Here is a 24,667-nt window from a genome sequence, read left to right as displayed (position 1 = left end):
AAACAAAATTTGCATATTAATCTTACTTTTATTTGGTTAAATGGCTTTCTCGAAAGTTGTTTAATTTTATTTACGAACGTTTTTATTAGTAATAAATATACGTAACTTACGAATTAACTTACGTAACGAACTTCTATATTCGTATATCTTTACTACGTATATTAGGATGTTCGCCCCCTAGTCAATACCTCGCTCTTTAGGCTAAAGTTCGAGTTTTGTTCCAATTCTTTAAAAATGATCCCTTAATCACAAAGGCCGTCAATTAGAATAAATAGCTCTTATGAAAGTACTAAAAAATCTTTGGCTTAAAGAGCGAGATATCGAATAGAGGGCAACCCAATCATATTCTTAATAATTTCTGTTCCTTTTAAGGTTTGATGTTTCTCCATAGTTTCAGTTGAAAAACTTGTTTTTTTTAAATTGGTTTTTCTGACCGTTTTTTTAAATAATGCTGGGAAATCCGGCACCCTCTTCAAAGCAATGTCCCTTCCCCCATGAAAACTTCCTCCATGGGAAGATCCTCCTGCATAACCCCCGACCCCCCACTAACAGAAAAAATCCCCCCTGAAAACGTCTGTATACTTCCCAATAACCAATACTATATGTAAACTTTGGGTAACGTTCATGACTTTCAGCCTTCCCCCCGGAGGCTTTGGGGGAATAAGTCATTCTCAAAGACATATTTATTATATTTTCGACCATGTTGAACAAAATGGCTATCTCAAAATTTTAATCGGGTGACTTTGGGAAAAAAATGAACGTAGGACATTTTTGGTGACTTAAAAAGGGCACTAGAACTTTTAATTTCCGTTTGAATGAGCCCTATCACGATATTCTAGGACCACTGAGTCGATACGATTTCCCCTGGAAAAAAAACGAATAAACACGTATCTGTGATCTTTCTTTTGGCAAAAAAAAATACAAAACTCCACATTTTTGCAGATAGGAGCTTGAAACCTCTACAGTAGGGTTCTCTGATACGCTGAATATGATAGTGTGATTTTCACTAAGGTTCTATGCCTTTTAAGGGGTTTTCCCCCTTTTTTCATAAATAAGGCAAATTTTCTCATGCAAACTTTTGATGGGTAAGACTAAACTTGATGAAACTTATATATTTGAAATCAGCATAAAAATTTGATTCTTTTGATGTATCTATTGGTATCAAAATTCCGTTTTTTTAGAGTTTTGGTTACTATTGAGCCGGGTCGCTCCTTACTTACAGTTCGTTAACACAAACTGTTTGACGTGGATGCACCTATTGTCTTTAGATTCAGTGCAATATCCCCCTCAATATTCCTTGAACGTTTCAACTTCATAATCTTAGCCTTTCGTAAAATATTACAGATAAGAACTTTTGACAGCCTGAATGTTCTTTGCTATTTGACAAGCATGATGCACCCAACTCTTTAAATTTAGTTCAATAATTCTAATCGTAATAATATAAGTTTCAGTTGTATTTGCAGTCACGGTTGCGATCGCGGTAGTAATAGCAGTTTCATAGGCAACGCAGTAGCTCTGCATAAGTAAAGAACGATGCTGGCACAACGTATTATTTATTTTTTTTCTTTTCCTTTTGACCAGGCCACTTCGTATTGAAGGAGTTGTCGTAAAAATTTCGAAAAGGACTCATTCGACTGAAAATTGGAATGGCTAGTGCCCTTTTTAATAGTCGATTGGAAGGCAACTAAAACCCCTTCCACGCCCCCATTTCCCCAAACACATCCAATCAAAATTTTGAGATAGCCATTTTGTTCAGCGTAGCTGATTTCCAAATAAAAATTATGTTTTTGAGAAGGACACTCCCTCACAGTCCTCAGGGCGAGGGTTGTAAGTTATGCCCTGGGGGCGAATAAAATTTTTAAGGAAAGTGTTGTCGTAGAAACTTCAAAAAAGACTCATTCGATTGGAAATTCAAAGGGTTAGTGCCCTTTTAATAGTCAAAAGTGATTGGAGGGCAAGTAACCCCCTCTCACGCCCTCCTTTTCCCCAAACACATCCAATCGAAATTTTGAGATAGCCATTTTGTTCAACGTAGCTGAAAATTCGGGAAATTAGGTCTTTGAGGACGACAATCCCCCCACAGCCCTCAGGGCAAGAATTGTAAGTTATGCCCTGGGGGCATATAAGGTTCTTATAGAAAGCGTTATCGTAGAAAATTCAAAAGGGGCTAATTCAATTGGAAATTGAAATGTCTAGTGCCCTTTTTAATAGTCGGAAGTGATTGGAGGGCAACTAACCCCCCTCACACGGCCACCTTTTCCCCAAACACATCCAATCAAAATTTTGTGATAGCCATTTTGTTCACGTAGTTGAAAGTTCCAGAAATTAGGTCTTTTAGGATGACAACCCCCCCCCCACAAACACAGCCCTCAGGGCAAGGGTTGTAAGTTATGCCCTGGCGGCATATAAGGTTTTTATAGAAAGCGTTGTTGTAGGAAATTCAAAAGGGGCTAATTCGATTGGAAATTGAAATGGCTAGTCCCCTTTTTAATAGTCGAAAGTGATTGGAGGGCAACTAACACCCCTTCCACGCCCGCCATTTCCCCAAACGCATCCATTCAAAATTTTGAGATAACAATTTTATCGGCGTAGTTGAAAGGCCCGGAAATTATATCTTTGAGCTTGACACTCCCCCCACAGTCTTCAGGGCAAGGGTTATAAATTATGCCCTAGGTGCATATAAGGTTTTAATTGAAAGCGTTGTCGTGAAAACTTGAAAAAAGGTTCATTCGATTGGAAATTCAAAGGGCTGGTGCCCTTTTTAAAAGTTGAAAGTAATTTCAAGGCAACTAACCCCCTCTCACGCCCACTATTCCACCAAACATTTTTGGGGGACTTCGTATTGAATTATTTTTTTTCCATACCACGGCACTTCGCATCAAAGGAGTTGTAGAAACTTCGAAAAGGGCTCATTCGATTGGAAATTGGAATGGCTAGTTCCCTTTTTAATAGTTGGAAGTGATTGGAGGGCAACTAGAACCCCTTCCACGTCCACCATTTTCCCAAACACATCTAATCAAAATTTTGAGATAGCTATTTTGTTCAGTATCGTTGGTTTCCAGATAGAAATTATGTTTTTGAGGAGGAAAGTCCCCCCCATAGCCCTCAGGGCAAGGGTTATAAGTTATGCCCTGGGGCATAGAAGTTTTTTTTGTAGAAATCTTTGTCGTAGAAACTTCAAAAAAGGCTAGTTTGATTTGAAATTTAAAGGGCTAGTGCCCTTTTTAATAGTCAAAAGTGATTGGAGGGCAACTAACCCACTCTCATGCCCACTTTTTCCGCAAACACATCCAATCAAAATTTTGAGATAGCCATTTTGTTCAACGCAGTTGAAAGTTTTGGAAATTAGGTCTTTGAGGATGACAACCCCCCCACAGCCCTCCTGGCAAGGGTTGTAGGTTATGGCCTGGGGGCATATAAGGTTTTCATAGAAGGTGCTGTCATAAGAACTTCAAAAAGGGCTCGTTCGATTGGAAATTCAAAGGGCTAGTGCCCTTTTTAATAGTCGAAAGTGATTGGAAGGCAACTAATTCCCCCTTCCACGCCAACCATTTATCCAGACACATCCAGTCAAAATTTTGAGATAGCCATTTTGTTCAAAGTAGTTGAAAGGTCCAAAAATTGTATCTTTGAGGATGACACTCCCCCCACGACCCTCGAGGTAAGGATTGTAAGTTATACCCTGGTGGTATATAGGGTTTTTATTGAAAGTTTTGTCGTAGAAACCTGAAAAGGGCTCATTGGACTGGAAATTCAAAGTGCTAGTGCCCTTTTTAATAGTTGAAAGTGATTGGAGGGCAACTAACCCCCCTATCACGCTAACCCTTCCCCAAAACACATCAAATAAAAAATTTTGAGATAGCCATTTTGTTCAGCGTAGTTGATTTCCAAATAGAAATTATGTTTTTGAGGAGGACGCTCCCTCACAGCCCTCAAGATAAGGGTTGTCAGTTATGCCCTGGGGGCATATAACATTTTTAAGTAAAGTGTTGTCACAAAAAATTTAAAAAAAGGCTCATTCGATTGGAAATTCAAAGGGTTAGTGCCCTTTCAATAGTCGAAAACGATTGAAGAATAACTAACACCCCTCTCAAACTCACCATTTCCAGAAAACACATCTAATCAAAATTTGAGATATCCATTTTGTTCGAAGTAGTTAAAAATTCTATTTTTGAGGATGACACTCTCCCCACACCCCTCAGGGCAAGGGTTGGCAGTTATGCCCTGGGAGCATTTAAGTTATTTTATTTTTTTTATAGAAAACGTTGCCGTAGAAACTTCAAAGAGGGCTCATTCACATGAAAATTGAAAGGGCTAGTGCTCTTTTTAATAGTCGAAAGTGATTGGAGGACAAGTAAACCCCCACTCACGCCCACCATTTCCCCAACACATTCAATAAAAATTTTAAGATAGCCAATTTGTTTGACGTAGTTGAAAGGTCCGGAAATTATGTCTTTGAGGATGACACTCCCCCCATAGCCCTCAGGACAAGGGTTGTAAGTTTTGACCTGGGGGCATATACGGTTTTGACAGAATATAAGGTTTTGAAATTGAAAGGGCTAGTGCCCTTTCTAACAGTCGAAAGTGATTGGAGGACAACTAACCCACTTCTCAAGCCCACCATTTACCCAAACACATCCAATCAAAATTTTGTTATAGCCATTTTGTTCACGTAGTTGAAAATTCTGGAAATTAGGTCTTTGATGTTGACAGCCCCCTCCCCCCCACAGCTCTCAGGCAAAGGTTGTAAGTTATGCCCTGGCGGCATATAAGGTTTTTATAGAAAGTTTTGTCGTAGGAAATTCAAAAGGGGCGAATTCAGTTTGAAATTGAAATGGCTAGTGCCCTTTTTAATAGTCGAAAGTGATTGGAGGGCAATTAACACACCTTCCACGCCCGCCATTTCCCATAACACATCCAATCAAAATTTTGAGATAACCATTTTGTTCAGCGCAGTTGAAAGGTCCGGAAATTATTTCTTTGAGCTGGACACTCCCCCCACAGTCTTCAGGGCAGGGGTTGTAAATTATGCCCTGCGGGCATATAAGGTTTTTATTGAAAGCATTGTCGTAAAAACTTGAAAAAAGGCTAATTCGATTGGAAATTGAAAGGACTAGCGCCCTTTTTAATAGTTGAGAGTAATTGGAAGGTAACTAACCCCCTCTCACGCCCACTATTCCCCCAAACATTTTTAGGGAACTTCGTATCGAGATATTTTTTTTCCAAACCAGGGCACTTCGTATCAAAGGAGTTGTCGTAGAAACTTCAAAAAGAGGTCATTCGATTGAAAATTGGAATGGCTAGTGGCTTTTTTAATAGTTAGAAGTGATTGGAAGGCAACTAAAACCCTTTCCACGTCCACCATTTCCTCAAACACATCCAATCTAAATTTTGAGATAGCTATTTTGTTCAGCATAGTTGATTTCCAGATAGAAATTATGTTTTTGAGGAGGACATTACCCCAGAGCCCTCAGGGCAAGGGTTATAAGTTATGCCCTGGGGGCATATAATTTTTTTTATAGAAAGCTTTGTCGTAGAAACTTCAAAAAAAGGCTCATTCGATTCGAAATTCAAACGGCTAGAGCCCTTTTTGATAGTCAAAAGTAATTGGAGAGCAACTAAGCCCCTCTCACGCCCACCTTTTCCCCAAACACATCCAATCAATATTTCGAGATAGCCATTTTGTTCAACGTATTTGAAATTTCGGGAAATTAGGTCTTTGAGGATGACAACCCCCCCCCCCCACAGCCCTCCGGGCAAGGATTGCAGGTTATGCCCTGGGGGTATATAAGGTTTTTATTGAATGTGTTGTCGTAGAAACTTAAAAAAGGGCTCGTTCGATCGGAAATTTAAAGGGCTAGTGCTCTTTTTAATAGTCGAAAGTGATTGGAAGGCAACTAACACCCCTTAACGCCAACCATTTATCTAGACACATCCAGTCAAAATTTTGAGATAGCCATTTTGTTCAAAGTAGTTGAAAGGCCCGGAAATTATATCTTTGAGGATGAAACTCCCCCCACAACCCTTAAGGTAAGGGTTGTAAGTTGTATCCTGGGAGTATATAAGGTTTTTATTGAAAGGTTTGTCGTAGAAACTTGAAAAGGGCTCACTGGACTGGAAATTCCAAGGGCTAGTGCCCTATTTAATAGTCGAAAGTGATTGGAGGGCAAGTAAACCCCCACTCACGCCCACCATTTCCCCAACACATTCAATAAAAATTTTAAGATAGCCAATTTGTTTGACGTAGTTGAAAGGTCTGGAAATTATGTCTTTGAGGATGAAACTCCCCCCATAGCCCTTAGGACAAGGGTTGTAAGTTTTGACCTGGGGGCATATACGGTTTAGACAGAATATAAGGTTTTGAAATTGAAAGGGCTAGTGCCCTTTCTAACAGTCGAAAGTGATTGGAGGACAACTAACCCCCTTCTCAAGACCACCATTTCCCCAAACACATCCAATCAAAATTTTGTTATAGCCATTTTGTTCACGTAGTTGAAAATTCTGGAAACTAGGTCTTTGAGGTTGACAGCCCCCGCCCCCCCCCCGCTCTCAGGCAAAGGTTGTAAGTTATGCCCTGGCGGCATATAAGGTTTTTATAGAAAGTTTTGTCGTAGGAAATTCAAAAGGGGCGAATTCAGTTTGAAATTGAAATGGCTAGTGCCCTTTTTAATAGTCGAAAGTGAATGGAGGGCAATTAACACCCCTTCCACGCCCCCCATTTCCCCAAACATATCCAGTCAAAATTTTGAGATAACGATTTTGTTCAACGCAGTTGAAAGGTCCGGAAATCAAATCTTTGAGCTAGACACTCCCCTCACTGTCTTCAGGGCAGGGGTTGTAAGTTATGCCCTGGGGGCATATAAGGTTTTTATTGAAAGCATTGTCGTAAAAACTTGAAAAAAGGCTCATTCGATTGGAAATTGAAAGGACTAGCGCCCTTTTTAATAGTTGAAAGTAATTGGAAGGCAACTAACCCCCCCCCCCTCTCACGCCCACTATTCCCCCAAACATTATTAGGGGACTTCGTATCGAATTATTTTTTTTCCATACCAGGGCACTTCGTATCAATGGAATTGTCGCAGAAACTTCAAAAAGAGGTCATTCGATTGAAAATTGGAATGGCTAGTGCCCTTTTTAATAGTTAGAAGTGATTGGAAGGCAACTAAAACCCTTTCCACGTCCACCATTTCCTCAAACACATCCAATCAAAATTTTGAGATAGCTATTTTGTTCAGCATAGTTGATTTCCAGATAGAAATTATGTTTTTGAGGAGGACATTACCCCAGAGCCCTCAGGGCAAGGGTTATAAATTATGCCCTGGGGGCATATAAGTTTTTTTTTATAGAAAGCTTTGTCGTAGAAACTTCAAAAAAAGGCTCATTCGATTCGAAATTCAAACGGCTAGTGCCCTTTTTGATAGTCAAAAGTAATTGGAGAGCAACTAAGCCCCTCTCAAGCCCACCATTTCCCCAAACACATCCAATCAAAATTTTGAGATAACCATTTTGTTCAACTTTGTTGAAAATTCTGGAAATTAGGTCTTTGAGGATGACAACCCCACCCACAGCCCATCGGGTAAGGGTTGTACGTTATGCCCTGGGGGCATACAAGGTTTTTATAGAACGCGCTGTTGTAGAAACTTTAAAAAGGGCTCATTCGATTGGAAATTTAAAGGGCTAGTGCTCTTTTTAATAGTCGAAAGTGATTGGAAGGCAACTAACACCCCTTAACGCCAACCATTTATCTAGACAAATCCAGTCAAAATTTTGAGATAGCCATTTTGTTAAAAGTAGTTGAAAGGTCCCGAAATTATATCTTTGAGGATGAAACTCCCCCCACAACCCTTAAGGTAAGGGTTGTAATTTGTATCCTGGGAGTATATAAGGTTTTTATTGAAAGATTTGCCGTAGAAACTTGAAAAGGGCTCACTGGACTGGCAATTCCAAGGGCTAGGGCCCTATTTAATAGTCGAAAGTGATTGGAGGGCAACTAACCCCCCTTTCACATCGACCTTTTCCTGAAAAACATCCAATCAAAATTTTCAAATAGCAATTTTGTTCAACGTAGTTAAAAGTTTTATAGATTAGGCCTTGGAGGATGATAGTCTTCTCAGAGCCCTCGGGGAAATGGTTTTAAGTTTTGCCCTGGGGGCATATAAGGTTTTTATAAATAGCGACGTTGTAAAAACTTCAAAAAGGGATGATTCGATTGAAAATTAGAAGGGCATGTGCCATTTTTAATAGTCGAAAGTGATTGGAAGATAACTAACACCCCTCTCACACCCACCGTTTCCCCAAAAACATCCAATCAAAATTTTAAGATAGCCATTTTGTTCGACGTAGTTAAAAAGTCCGGAAATTCTGTTTTTGAGGATGACATTTTTCCCACACCCCTCAGGGCAAGGGTTGGCAGTTATGCCCTGGGGGCATATAAGGTTTTTTCTTATAGAAAGCGCTGTCGTAGAAACTTCAAAGAGAGTTCATTCAATTGGAAATTGAAAGGGCTAGTGCCCTTTTTAATAGTCGAAAGTGAATGGAGGGCAAGTAACCCCCACTCACACCCACACTTTTCCCCAAACACATTCAATAAAAATTTTAAGATAGCCATTTTGTTCAACGTTGTTGAAAGGTCGGGAAATTATGTCTTTGAGGATGACACTCCCCAGCCCTCAGGGAAAGGGTTGTAAGTTTTGACCTGGGGGCATATAAGGTTTTTATAGAATGCGCCGTCGTAAAAACCTCGAAAAGGCCTCATTCAGTTGGAAATTGAAAGGGCTAATGCCCTTTTTAATAATTGAAAGTGATTGGAGGACAGCTAACCTTCTCACTCCTACTATTTCCCCAGACACATCAAATCAACATTTTTAGATAGCCGTTATGTTCAACGTAGTTGAAATTTCTGGAGATTAGGTCTTTGAGGATGACAACCCTCTCACAGTCCTCAGGGCAAGGGCTGTAATTTATGCCCTGGGGGTATATACGGATCTTAAGGAAAGTATTTTCGTAGAAACTTCGAAAAGGGCTCATTTGATTCGATATTAAAAGGGCTAGTGTCCTTTTTAATAGTCGGAAGTGATTGGAGGGCAACTAACCCCCCTCTCACGCCCACAATTTCCCCAAAAACATCCAATCAAAATTTTGAGATAGCACTTTTGTTGAACGTAGTTGAAAGTTCCGTAAATTAGGTCTTTGCGGATGACCCCCTCCCCCCCCCGGCCCTCAGGGCAAGGGGTGTAAGCTGTGCCCTGGGAGCAAATAAGGTTTTTATAGAAAGCTTGTCGTAGAAACTTCAAAAGGGATCATTCGATTGGAAATTGACAGGGCTAGTGCATTTTTTAATATTTGATTGTGATTGGAGAGCAGCTAACGCTCCTCTCACGCCTACCATTTCCCCAAACACATCTAATCAAAATTTTTAGATAGCCATTTTGTTTAACGTGGTTGAAAGTTCTGGAAATTAGGTCTTTGAGGATGACAACCCCCTCACAGTCCTCAGGGCAAGGGTTGTAATTTATGTCCTTGGGGCATATAAGGTGTTCAAACAGGGCTCATTCGATTCGAAATTGAAAGGGCTAGTGTTATTTTTAGCAGTCGGAAGTGATTGGAGGGCAACTAACCCCCCTCTCACGCCCAACATTCCCCCATACACATCCAATCAAAATTTTGAGATAGTAATTTTGTTCAAGGTAGTTGATAGTTCTGGAAATTAGGTCTTTGAGGATGACTACCCCCTCACTATCTTCAGGGCAAGGGTTGTAATTTATGCCCTGGGGGCATATAAGATGTTAATAGAAAGTGTTGACTTAGAAACTCGAAAAAGGCTCATTCAATTGGAAATTGAAAGGGCTATTGCCCTATTTAATAGTCAAAAGTGATTGGAAGGCTTGAAATTTTTATAGTAAAGAGCAATGTGAATACAATGTATTATTTTCTTTTGTTTAGACCAGCACCTCGTATCGAAGGAGTTGTCGTAGAAACTTCGAAAAGGGCTCATTCGATTAAAAATAGAAATTGGGACCCTTTTTAATAGTTGAAAGTGATTGGAGGGCAAATAATCCTCCTCCCGCGCCCACCCTCCCATTTTCCCATTATGTTTATAAACTCAATATTGCCTTAAGATTAAATCAAAATACACTCTGTTAATGCTAATTCCCAATAAGCCATCTCAGTTGTATCCCATGAATGACTGAGTGTATTATGTTCAAACTTTTGGGGCTACTTCTGTCTTAAAATTTAACCAAATCAAAATAGCGAAAATAGCGTGAATGTATCTCACGCTATGCCAGAAGAAGCACTCGCCAGCATACTTTTCAATTTTGAGCCCCCTCAACATGGCTGGAAGCGCCCCCTTGGAAGACCCTGGTTCAGATAGAGGGACAGCCTTACCCAGTACTTCTTCCTTATGATCGGCACTGATCTCCAAGAAGCAGTAACGCTTGCGCAGGACCGTTCGAAATGGATGCAAAGAGTCTCATCTCTCTCTACGCTGGACCACCAGCAGAAGCCTTAAGTAAGTGAAAGTCAGTATCCAGGCTATCAAAGAAAGTAAACAGATTTTTTTTGCGAATGGTATCAAGTTTTTTATTTCAGGTGAACTAGAGGAGGTTTGAAACTAAATTAAACACTATTATTTGTGTCCAGATTTTTAAAAGGGTGTATGTTGTTAAAAATTGCTGAAAAATTATCTCCAGCATACAAATAGCAAGCCAAACTATAAAGTTTGAAAAAACGAAAAGATTTAAACTATTATTTGCTTTTTCCCTTAAAAGACTATGTCAATATAAAACGAACAGAAATTAATTGAAAAACTTTTTACACAAAATAATTTTTTCAAAGAAAATTAAATAACTCCATTAAACCAAAAATGAGCAAAAATAAAATCAAATAATCTACCAAGCGTTAATCGAACACAAATCAATAGTAGTAACCTATTACACAGTATGAACCGTACATTCAACTGTGCTTTTTCACCGGTGCTTTTTCACCGGTGCTTGCGTAATTTGTCTTATCTCTAGCATGTACAAGAATGTGCAGCATAGCTTCACGTGGACATTTTAAAAAAAGAAGCTGGCAATCTATAAACTGGTCCAACATGTTTTTTTTTGTTTTTTTAAATCGAAAACTAGAGATTGTCAAATTGCGTTATCCACTGTTCCATTTCTTTGAATTATGTGCTATCAAGAGCGGTTTCTGATTTTTTTGGACAATTGCCTTTAGCCAAGAATAGTTTGATATGAATGTGTCGATAGATAGCATTTGCTAATTGGATCCTACATTCAGAATTGTTTGATTGACATTTGCAAAAAGGGATAAGGGATTGTATTTAGTTTAAATAATGCTAGGAGGAATTGAGTTTTGTGGGTTGGGTTAAAAAAGGTACTTATTCAATATCATGTAAAGAATACGAGTAGAAGTGATTCAGCATAAAGAGGGGTTTTGCATCCTTCTCAAATTTGGGAGGAGGGGGGTGGAGGCGAGTATTTAGTTAAAATAAAGCTAGGAGGACTTGTGTTTTGTGGTTGGGGTGAAAAATGGTACTTATTCAATATCCTGGTAAGCATACGACTAGAAATGCTTCAGCATAAATAGGGGTATTGCGTCTTTCTGAACTTTATGGGGAGGGGAATAATGACAAGTATTTAGTTTAAATAATTCAAGGAGGAATAGAGTTTTGTGGGTGGTGTGAAAAATGGTACTTATTCAATATCCTGGTAAACATACGACTAGAAATGCTTCAGCATAAATAGGGGTATTGCGTCCTTCTGAAATTTCCAGAGAGGGGAATGGAGGCAAGTATTTAGTTTAAATAATGCTAGGAGGAATTGAGTTTTGAGGATGGGGTGAAAAATGGTACTTATTCAATATCCTGGTAAACATACGACTAGAAATGCTTCAGCATAAATAGGGGTATTGCGTCTTTCTGAACTTTCTGGGGAAGGGAATGGAGACAAGTATTTAGTTTAAATAAAGCAAGGAGGAATAGAGTTTTGTGAGTGGTGTGAAAAATGGTACTTATTCAATATCTTGGTAAACATACGACTAGAAATGCTTCAGCATAAATATGGGTATTGCGTCCTTCTGAACTTTCTGGGGGGGGGTGGAGGCAAGTATTTAGTTTAAAAAATGCTAGGAGTACTTGAGTTTTGTGGGTGGTGTGAAAAATGGTACTTATTAAATATCCTGGTAAACATACGACTAGAAATGCTTCAGCATAAATAGGGGTAGACCAACTAGTAAATATTTATCGGGGTTTTATTTTTTCTGTTCAATTATTTTCAGTGTAAGCCAATATAATTACCTCATTCTTTTATTCTAACTTAACTTGGAGGAATAGGACTTCTAGAATAAGGATTCATTCCCTCGACTAAATCAGTTTATTCATGTATAATGGTGAACAAAAGACTATTAATTCTCCGTATTCTTCTTCTTCTTCATATCTAGCTAAACGTTGCGCTGTGTTTGTCACACCAACTAGTAAATATTTATCGGGCTTTTATTTTTTCCGTTCAATTATTTTCAGTGTAAGCCAATATAATGATAGGGGGGTAACTTAAGTTTTAAGGGGTTTAAAAATGGTAGTTATTTAGTACCCGGTAAACATGTGACTTTAAATGCTTCATTAGAAATAGGGTATTGCTAATGATACCTCCTCGACAGATATTTTTTTTATTTTTTTATAGCTATTAGCCAAACGTTGCTCTGTGTTTGTCACACCAACTAGTAAATATTTATCGGGGTTTTATTTTTCTGTTCAAGTATTTTCAGTGTAAGCCAATAAAATTAACTCATTCTTTTATTCTAAATTAACTTGTAGGAATAGGTCTTCTAGAATAAGGATTCATTCCCTCAACTAAATGATTTTACTCATGTATAATGGTGAACAAAAGACTGTAGATTATCAATATTCTTCTTCTTCTTCTTATCGACCTACCTAGGTTGCGGTGTTTGACTTTCTCGCTAGTAAAGTAGCCCTAGGTTTTTATATTTTCCTTTGAAAGATTGACACCTCAGGCCAACATCGAGCAAGAAGCTACAGTAAGTTTGAGGGGGGTAAAATGATAGTATTATAGTAGTCTTTAAAAAGATTACTTAAAATGGTTCATTCGAAAGTTGTTATTGCTAATGATACCTCCTCGACGGATATTTTTTTTATTTTTTTTATAGCTATTAGCCAAATGTTGCTCTGTGTTTGTCACACCAACTAGTAAATATTTATCGGGGTTTTATTTTTTCCGTTCAATTATTTTCAGTGTAAGCCAATATAATTACCTCATTCTTTTTTTCTAACTTAACTTGTAGGAATAGGACTTCTAGAATAAGGATTCAATCCTTCAACTAAATCAGTTTATTCATGTATAATGCTGAACAAAAGACTATTAATTCTCCGTATTATTCTTCTTCTTCTTATCTAGCTAAACGTTTCGCTGTGTTTGTCACACCAACTAGTAAATATTTATCGGGCTTTTACTTTTTCCGTTCAATTATTTTCAGTGTAAGCCAATATAATGCTAGGGGGTAAATTAAGTTTTGAGGGGGGGTAAAAATGGTAGTTATTTCGTACCTGGTAAACATGTGACTTGAAATGGTTCATCAGAAATAGGGTATTGCTAAGGATACCTCCTCGACAGATATTTTTTTATTTTTTTATAGCTATTAGCCAAACATTGCTCTGTGTTTGTCACACCAACTATTAAATATTTATTCGGGTTTTATTTTTTCTGTTCAATTATTTGAAGGGTAAGCCAATATAATTAACTCATTCTTTTATTCTAAATTAACTTGTAGGAATAGGTCATCTAGAATAAGGATTCATTCCCTCGACTAAATGATGTTACTCATTTGTAATGGTGAACAAAGACTCTAGATTACCAATCTTCTCTTTTTTATTCTGATCTACCTAAATGTTGCGCTGTGTTTGTCATTCCAACTAGTAAATAATCACTAGGCTTTTATTTTTTCCGTTCAATTATTTTCAGTGTAAGCCAATATAATGCTGGGGGCTAAAATAAGTTTTGAGGGGGGTAAAAATGGTAGTTATTTAGTACCCGGTAAACAGATGACTTGAAATGCTTCATTAGAAATAGGTTATTGGTAATGATACCTCCTCGACAGATATTTTTATGGCTCTAACAATTGTACTCTATGCTTGCCCAGAGACACGATGCGGCTTTCCCACTATTACTCTATGGCCGGTTATCGACACTACATAGTTTATTGCATGTATTAAATCAGTATTTTTTACACGGTGGAACGATAAACACATAGCTAATATCTCTAAAAAGTGAAGATGAAGCATTCAAGAAAGTGTGTTCACATGATAGTGTTATTGTAGCATTGAATGCTGACAAGGAGAAGTATTTAAACTTTGAAATAAGTACAAGTGGTAGCACTATCGGAAACGTATGCGTGCAATGTCATGACAGTAAGGAATTGAATTTCTTTGGAGTACCAAAAAAATTCAACTCTTATGATGGTGGATATGCGTGATTGAGATCTCCGGAGATGATTGCACTCAAAGAGAATGCCAACATAAAAATAAAAGTTGATAAAGAGGGGCATCTTCTTGCTAGTGCTTGTGGTAACATGTTACCCAGTGTTAAACCATATCGTCAGCTTTCGGGTATTAGCATTCAAATGAAAGCAAAGACGACAAGAAAGGCCTACTCTTCTACTAATATCATAAACCATATCTTGTCTACGTGCCGGAACTGTTACCTGTGTAAAAATAGTGAGATAATAGACAGTGAAATTGCTAGAAAATAAAAAGGGCATTGGCAGAAAATATCACTAAGGAATATAAAGATGAATCGATGAAAAGCAAAGTACCAGCAAATGTTACCGCCATTGATCAAACAGTCAATGAATCAAATAATACCAAAGATGAAAAGCATACTGAGCCTGTCGATGACACACCTATAAAAATTGTGTATGAGTCAAAATGGAATAATGATTATTCTAATGATAACGAACTAAGAGAAGACAATAGCTATAGTATCAAAAGAGAAAATGATGAAGCATTTTATGGAACAGATTCAAAATGTCCAAAGTTGTTCACTGATTTTAATAATGTATAATAACATGTATTTTTTGTATTAATAGTCTACATGACATTATTTCATTAGAAATATATTATGCATTACATTGTTATGTGTTCATTATTTTTAGAGTAAGCTAGCATATCGAACGTTTAGAATTTCTATTAAAATATCGGAGTTGTAAGAAAAGTAATTTACATACATCATATATTGGATAGATAGGGGCGCGGTGGGGGGGGCGGGGAACACCCCGGGAGGCCGCTGCGGTGGGGTGGAGGGGGGCATTAAATAGTGGAATTTGTGAGGAAATTGCTCTGCCTTGCACACACACAGACACATTGTTACTTACTTACAATTTTTTCATAATTTCTTGAAATATTTCAAGAAAGAGTTTTTTACCTATTTACAATTTCTTCATAATTTCTTGAATGAAATTTCCGTATTGTGTATCCAATAGGTGAAAACAATAAAGAGTTTATTACTTACTTACGATTTTATCATGATTTCTTGAATTAAATATCTGTTTTGTGTCCAGGAAGCGAATTCAAGAAAGTGATTGTTACTTACTTACAATTTCTTCATAATTTAATGAAATGAATAGAACTATTCTAAAGAATTAAGATGGGTTAAGCTTAAAGATATTTATTGCTTAAACGTCTTAACAGATTTTTTTTGAGAAAAAAAAACAAACACATATTTACATAAAAATAGTACTTAGAGTTCAATCTTGAACATCCTGAAACGATGGTCTCTTGATATAGAATAGTTTTTACCATGTCTTATGGATTTATCAGGATCAGGTATGTCCTTAGATATCCACTTCGCGAAGAACCTAACCTCGTCTTCAGGACAGTGATAACCCCCTTCAAATTTAGGACAATTAAACTCTTCTAGATTGAAAAGTGGAATCCTAGGATCACACTTTTGAATTTTATGGAACAGATTCAAAATGTCCAAAGTTGTTCACTGATTTTAATAATGTATAATAACATGTATTTTTTGGATTAATAGTCTACATGACATTATTTCATTAGAAATATATTATGCATTACATTGTTATGTGTTCATTATTTTTAGAGTAAGCTAGCATATCGAACGTTTAGAATGTCTATTAAAACATCGGAGATGTAAGAAAAGGAATTTACATACATCATATATTGGATAGATAGGGGCACGGTGGCGGGGGCGGGGAACACCACGGGAGGCCGCTGCGGTGGGGTGGAGGGGGGCATTAAATAGTGGAATTTGTGAGGAAATTGCTCTGCCTTGCACACACACAGACACATTGTTACTTACTTACAATTTTTTTCATAATTTCTTGAAATATTTCAAGAAAGAGTTTGTTACCTATTTACAATTTCTTCATAATTTCTTGAATGAAATTTCCGTATTGTGTATCCAATAGGTGAAAACAATAAAGAGTTTATTACTTACTTACGATTTTATCATGATTTTTTGAATTAAATAACTGTATTGTGTCCAGGAATCGAATTCAAGAAAGCGATTGTTACTTACTTACAATTTCTTCATAATTTAATTAAATGAATAGAACTATTCTAAAGAATTAAGATGGGTTAAGCTTAAAGATATTTATTGCTTAAACGTCTTAACAGATTTTTTTTGAGAAAAAAAAACAAACACATATTTACATAAAAATAGTACTTAGAGTTCAATCTTGAACATCCTGAAACGATGGTCTCTTGATATAGAATAGTTTTTACCATGTCTTATGGATTTATCAGGATCAGGTATGTCCTTAGATATCCACTTCGCGAAGAACCTAACCTCGTCTTCAGGACAGTGATAACCCCCTTCAAATTTAGGACAATTAAACTCTTCTAGATTGAAAAGTGGAATCCTAGGATCACACTTTTGAATTAAAACTTTATCTGTAGGTACATTACCCTTTACGTAGAGTGCTTCGACCCCGAAAAAGCTGCAAATTTCACTGACTTCCTCCTGAACATTTCTCAGTTCCTGACCAGTATTATTAAGTGGTGTAATCACTCTATCGTAGAATCCCAGTCTGTTTATATGACGTAATGTAGTACTCCACAAGCTTTTATCATACTCAAACATGTTATAGTTCACTATCGAATGATAACAGTCAATTTCTTGATGTTCCATAGACATTAATAGAAATGAACATTCAAATATAACACCACAAGTTGATTTTTTAAAACCAATAAATACGGTTTCATACAGTCCTATTATCTTGGAAGCTATTAATGTAGTTCTTAAGTAGAGAAATACTTCATCAAACTTTTATACCTTCGCTCAAGGTTGAATGGAGTTATGGCTAGGGGGATGAGTCCTAAAACCATCTGAATTCATTGTGGGGAGGAGTCATAAAACCCTTAAAAGTCATTGCGGGGAGGGGTCATAGAACTCTCAGAATCTATTGCATGCAAATGAAGTCTGGAAATGCAAATGAATTGCGTGCAATGAAGCATTTCTAGTCGTATGTTTACCAGGATATTGAATAAGTACCATTTTTCACCCCATCCTCAAAACTCAATTCCTCCTAGCATTATTTAAACTAAATACTTGACTCCATTCCCCTCCCCAGAAAGTTCAGAAAGATGCAATACCCCTATTTATGCTGAAGCATTTCTAGTCGTATGTTTACCAGGATATTGAATAAGTACTATTTTTCACCCCATCCACAAAACTCAATTCCTCCTAGCATTATTTAAACTAAATACTTACCTCCACCCCGCTCCCCAGAAAGTTCAGAAAGACGCAATACCCCTATTTATGCTGAAGCATTTCTAGTCGTATGTTTACCAAGATATTGAATAAGTGCCATTTTTCACACCACCCACAAAACTCAATTCCTCCTAGCATTATTTAAACTAAATACAATCCCTTATCCCTTTTTTGCAAATGTCAATCAAACAATTCTGAATGTAGGATCCAATTCGCAAATGCTATCTATCGACACATTCATATCAAACTATTGTTGGCTAAAGGCAATTGTCCAAAAAAAATCAGAAACCGCTCTTGATAGCAGATAATTCAAAGAAATGGAACAGTGGATAACGCAATTTGACAATCTCTAGTTTTCGATTAAAAAAAAAAAAAAAAATCATGTTGGACCACTTTATAGGTTGCGAGCTTTTTTAAAATGTCCACTTGAAGCTATGCTGCACATTCTTGTACATGTTAGAGATAAGACAAATTACGCAAGCACCGGTGAAAAAGCACCGGTGAAGAAGCACGGTTGAATGTACGGTTCATACTGTGTAATAGGTTACTACTCAAATCAGCATCGATAAATAAATGAAACCCAAAACGAACAGAAATTACAATAAATAACCGAGTCAAGCTCAAAACGAGCATAAATTTACATGAGGAGATCTCACAACCCCTGTGCCTTCTCAAGGCCAGAACATAAATTGCACTTTACTGAAAAAAATACAAATGAATGTGCATCGTCAGTTTGATATACATATACTGATATTTATTAATCAAAATGTTAATATTATCTGATTTATTAAAGTTATAAAAGTAAAGATACTTATATTTTTTTAATTTCTGCTTGTTTTGTGTTTGACTCGGTTATTTATTGTAATTTCTGTTCGTTTTGGGATTCATTTATTTATCGACGCTGATTTGTGGTAGTTCCACGCTTGGTAGATTATTTAATTTTATTTTTGCTAATATTTGGTTTAATGGAGTTCTTTACTTTTCTTTGTAAAACTTATTTTGTGGAAAAAGTTTTTTCATTAATTAATAGTAAAAGTCACCTTCGCAATTAGTAGTGGTTGAAGTGAGAAGTTCGTGGCCACAAATTGTCGCTGTTGCAGTCACAAGTTGTCACAGTTGAAAGTAGCCATAGTACCAGTCGAATTGCATTCGTATTTATAGTTGCAAGTAGTTGCACTCGCATTCATAAGTTCACGCAGTCTCAATTAGTCATAATTTCAAGTAGTGACCGTCGCAAGCAATCACAATCCCTGTTTCAAGTAATCGTAGTAAAAGTCACAAGTAGTCACAGTTTCAAGTTGTATCAAGTAGTCATAGTTGGACTCACAAATAGTTGCAGTAACAACAGCAGTAGTTTTATTGGTCCTGAAAGTTTCAAGTTAATTCCCCTGGCCGCTCCAAACATTGCAGGTATGCCCTTTTTATAACCTGTAAACATATAATGTCTTTTCATTTAGTTTAACAGCCCCCCCTCCCACCAATATCCCCTGAAGTTTCACTTTAATAGCCTTTGCCTTTTCTGACGCACCCAGGCTCAAACACCCCCCCTCTTTCCCAATAATAAATCCTGCGTGTAAACAATGGGTACATTGCATAATTTACAACAATCTCTTCTGGGGCTATGGAGGACATAGCATCCACAGAGGCATAATTATTAGACTTTTTTGCTATTTTGAACAAATTGGCTATTTCGTAATTTTGATCAGTATGGGGGCATTTAAAAGGACAAGGGGTCGTTTGCCCTCTATGAACTGTTCAACATGCCCTGAAAGTTTCAACTTAATACCCTCAGCCGTTCCTGAGATACTGCTGATGCGCCGTTTTCATAATCAGCATGCATATTGTGTATTCTCGGCACCCCCTCAACATTTCCTGAAAGTAGTCAGAAATAGAAGTAGTAGCAGTCCCAAGTAGTCAGTTGTCGCAGTCGTAAGTAGTCACAGGCGTAGTCGCAACCAGTTGCAGTTGCAGCTTTAGTATTAGTGGTAGTAGTTGCCTTGAAAGTTTTCAAGTTATTACCCTTATTCGTTCCAAGGATATTACAGATTCTCCCTATTGCTAGCCTGGGTGCATGCAGCGTCTTTTGATTCACAGCATTCTTCTCAGCATTCCCTGAAGTTTTACCTTAAAAAACTTAGCTTTTTCGGACACACCCAGGATCAAACATTCCCTCAATGATGCATCCTGTAAGTCAACATTGGGCAAATTGAATGATTTACGACCTTTCCTCAGGTGGTTTGAGGGGCTTGGAATCCCCGGAAGTATTGTTGTTAGGCCTTTTGAATATTTTGAGCAAACTTTTTTCAAAAACACGTGTATGACAACACACACTACTTTTTTTTTTGTTTGTAAACACCTCCTTATTGACTTTGTTAATATTTTCTTACAAGTTTTCAGAGAGGAAGTCGAAAATAATACTCATGTTAATAATTGCTCGTTTTGAGTTTGACTCGGTTATTTATTGTAATTTCTGTTTAGTTTTGAGTTTCATTTATTTATTTAATGTGATTTGTGGCAGTTTTACGCTTGGAAGCATATTTGACTTTATTTCTGCTCACATTTGGCTTAATGGAGCTCTTTACTTTCTTTGAACAACTTGTTTTGTGGAAAAAGCTTTTTAAATTAATCTCTATTAAGGGCTAATTTTTGGTGAATGTTTAGGCCCAAGATGGTCAATCATTTTGATCAAAAGCTTCCGTCCATCGATTGACTTGTGCTTCAATCGACCCTTCAATCCACCCTTTAATCTTGACCAAAGCTAATTTCAAGTTTATTTTTAACTCACGGCCAGATTTTTAATTTCATTTCAGAGTCGGGCAGTGAAGTGTCTACCGTGTGTGAGATGCCACAGTAGAGAGAATATAATACAATATCGACAAAGGCTCTCTCCGTTATAAAACCATTGAAACACATTTAAAACCACAAAAGACTCATACTTCGCCTTCGCGCACGCGCGATTCCCATGTACACATCACGAAAAGCCTAAGGAAAAACCTGTTTTTTTTGTCCAACCACTAGCAACTAAACTAAGGTTGTGACCAAAGTATAATCATCTACGGAACAAGTACTGACAAAACCTATCCTCTCCACACAAAAAAGTGACCCTTTGTTATACAATTTACACAGACCCTTAGGTTATTTTTAAGGCCCTTAATTACACAATTCAATACAAATTTCCGGGTAACTCTTCGCCTGAATCACGCTCTAGCATAATTTATTGGCTGAGAGCAAAGTACTTTGGCTCGGAGCGATTAAGTAGTACAACATTTTTCGTCTAGAGGCACTGAGGTACGCGGGGTCACTTTTGGAGAGTTTTGTCAGTACTTGTTCCGTAGATGATTATACTTTGGCTGTGACGTATTTGCTCAGAGCAAGTACGCGTGGTATGAAAGTTTATCATATTTGGGAAAAGAAGACGCTACAGTATAAAGTGGTGAGATGCACGGCCCTCCAAAGTTAAAAGCGCAAAGATACACAAAAAGTCACTTTCCGAGTTACATATACCACTAGATTCAGCTCGACGAGCTGAATCGAATTGTGTATGCAAGAATACCCTAACATGATCTCCTGCAGTGTTTTTCCAGCCGAAATCGCGTATCTGTAATATTCTATCCCGTCTGCCTAAGGTAAAAACACGTATCTGTTATATACACTTTTTTACCGGTGGATTCTAGCGCGCAGCGTCATGGCTCCGCATATACGGGATTTTACTTTTGGCAGCCAGACACATTTTTGTATATACGCGTTATTAAACCACAATTTTTCATAGCTTTCAGCAAGTTTAGCTAACTTAGCAGCAACATAAATGTAAATAAAACTTGTCTCCACCAGAGTCTAGGGGTCTGAAAAGTCTAAAATTGGCCTTGGAGATAAGGAAAAAGCAACAGTGAGTACAACTTTGAAGTATCTATTCATATATGTATGTACAGGATCTTTGTGTGTTATATGTACTAACTGTTGGAAATTTAGTGTTCACTGAGTTTCATATGATCTGGTAGGCCACACTGGAAGCTGGAGTATATCATAGGAGGTACTTGTGTGTGTCGTACTATGTCTAAGCCTACATTAATTACACTTTGCCTACACTACGCTACCTAAGATAGCTGCTGGTTTAGTGATATAACTAGTAAAAACAACTTGGTACAAAAAGGTAAAATTACTGGTATAAAAGCAACATTTCTGAACAGCAACCTAGTGTGGGTGTAACTTTCCAGGAACAACGAAGTGCTAGGCACTGATTTAGTTACTCTAGCAAAAGATAAGCTTACTTCTAAAGAGGTTAAATTTGTTGCAGATATTGTATAAACAGACAGCAAACATTTAAGTTTTGTCTCAATGGGAAACACTGCTGAAACTATTTAACCTAATAAGAGCTGCTGGTCTGGTGGAGTAACTAGTAATAATAACTGGTATAGGCTATTAGGTAAAACCATTATAAAAATTGACTTCTTAAGACCTAATGGTATCAACTTTCCAGGACTGACGAAGTACCAGCTGCTGATTTGGCTGCTCAGTCTCCCCAGCCTACCCCGAAGGATAATAAGTACTCAACTATAAAGATCAGACAGAATGTCGACTATGCTGACTGTGGCAACGACAGCAGTAGCACTAGTGAGAAAGATGATTCAGATAGGCCAAAGATATATAGTAAGCTCGAACCAATGTCTGTTGCAAGCCTGGTCAAATATGCCTCCAATGATACAGATTTTCCATCATGTTTTAGTGTTGTGTCTGATTTAATCTCAAAGCTGCTGGAGACAGACCAAACATTGATCCTTTCCTTGGCGATATGGACATTTCCTTGTGCCCAGATGAAATTGAAGCTGAATTGATTGCTACAAGTGTTGCCGTCTTTCAGGAGCACCAAATAGTTCTCGATCAGATGACATATGGTAGCTGCATCGAAGATGTTGAACCAATAGTGCAGCTGCCCCCCGCAGACCAGTAAAGTCCATATCGACAAGGTGTTGAACCATCAATGGAGCTCCCCCCCGCAGAACAGAAAAGTCAAGAAAGACAAGGGGTTGAACCATTTGTGGAGCTCCCCCCGCAGAACATGAAAGTCAAAAAGACAAAAAAGTGAGATTGTTGCACTATGTTTGAGTCATCTGGTTATTCGGAATAGAGTGAGAAATAAGAAAGGGAAAAGTGTAAGAGAAATGACAAAGCATCCTTTCCCATTAAACACAGATTGCGATTCAAAGAAATGCACTAATAATTGCAATTTGTTTGATCACGAAGACATGAAAAAGCTATATAACAGGTTTTGGACAATGAGCTATGAAGAAAGGGGTAAATTGTTCGTTACGCTGTTATGCTTTCTTCTAGTCACCCGAACAGTTGCAGAATGTGTAGAAAAGTTCCGAAAGAACTCTACTGTGGTTTATTTTATTACTAAAAATACAGCAAAAGATCTAAGTGCCACCCCAAAAATTGAAAGAATTAGGGTTTGCAAGTCCAAGTTCCTTGCCAGCTTTGGATTAGGAAAAACAGATGCTGTCATTTTCTCCATAAGAAAATACCTTGCACGTGATGAACTAAGTACAATAGTGCTGAAAATCGTGGCAAAAGGTACAGAAAACATGGAAACAAAATCGACAGACAAGTAAGAGTATACCAAGGAGAAAGTTTCCATCCAGCTATACCGCAATACCGTTGATCGCATGCACCTGACATGAGGTACCTGCCATGGGATCTTAGTGTTTTGATCATGATGGAAGATTTCCAGCTTAAAAACCCTGGCATCAAGATTTCAGAGGAGACGTACAGAAAAATATTGAAGGAGGAAAATGTATCCCTCTGTTTACCTCAGAGTGATAGTTGTGATATTTGTGTTCTTTTAAAGGACAAGGTTGAGCAAGATCTTGCATCTGATACACAAAAAGAAGACTACCACAAAACACAGAGCTCTAAATGAGACTGTGAGGCGAGAAATTGAAAAAGATAGAACTGAAACGGAGACAAAGGTCTATACGGTGGATTTGCAGAAGGTGCTTTTTTGCCAATTATGCCTAGCAGACAAGAAGCCTTTTTCTTGTCGCGCCTTGTCTGTTTCAATAAAACTTTCCCCCATTTGAAGCTACAAGACAGAATCCCAATTTGTGTGACATGTGGAATGAAACTTTGCAAGAACTTGACGCACGATATTGGTGGCTCGTATCGAAAAGTTGTCAAGATGAACCGTGACACGAATAAGTTTTTGTTCTGGGCCAGTAATTGTTTCGCAGATAACAAAAATTGGACCCTTTACAGTAAGTTTCTGATTTTTTTGAATTCGAAGGATGGGCCTGATAGCATCGTCATCAAATATTTAGTGAAGGGTCACACGCATGTGGCTGCAGATTCTGTGCATGGATCCATAGACTCCAAGCTTCGAAATAGAGACGTTCTGTACTTCGATGACCTGTGTGACCTGATTGAAAAAAGCAGGAGGCACGTCAAAGCTGTGAGGATGTGCTTAGACGATTTTCGACAGTGGAGTTCCATCAGATCTCCGTCCCTGGTGATGAAAAAGGTTGGAGTCAAGATCGAACAATTTTTTCGAGTAAGATTTGAGCGTGGTCAATCATCTCTGTTCTACAAGACCTCACCAGATAGCGAAGAAAAGTCGATTGATTTTGTGCTGAAAAAGCATGTCAAAATGATAGAAGAGGGTAAGCATCCTCTTGCTGAAAAGGTAAACGGAGTGAGAGGGGTGAAACCTGGGAAAAAAGATGCTATTTTGACAAAGCTTGTGCCTTTCATGCCAGAGAACCGCAGAATTGTTTGGAAAGACATGCCATCTGGCACCAATTCTGTTGACCTACTAAAGATTGTTGGCTACTGAATGATTTTTTGTATTCTGAATATGATTTTCCTCTTACTGTCGGAATAAATAACTGAATCTTTAAATTTTGCTCCAAGGGTTAAAACGCATATCCACG

At 37.7% G+C, this 24,667-nt stretch overlaps 1 protein-coding gene across 1 annotated transcript in view; it reads right to left on the bottom strand.

Moving 5' to 3' along the window:
- LOC148946886 (G protein-coupled receptor dmsr-1-like) overlaps nucleotides 1–24,667 on the bottom strand; it is a 98,156-nt gene that overhangs the window by 1,152 nt on the left and 72,337 nt on the right. The gene's annotated exons all lie outside the window — the stretch shown is intronic.

Source organism: Artemia sp. Qi Xiang Cuo, chromosome 11 (assembly GCF_049724085.1).
Source record: "Artemia sp. Qi Xiang Cuo chromosome 11, ASM4972408v1, whole genome shotgun sequence".
Classification (NCBI taxonomy): domain Eukaryota; kingdom Metazoa; phylum Arthropoda; class Branchiopoda; order Anostraca; family Artemiidae; genus Artemia; species Artemia sp. Qi Xiang Cuo.
Note: the sequence above shows the minus strand (reverse complement) of the source record. Positions and strands in the feature narration are given on the sequence as shown.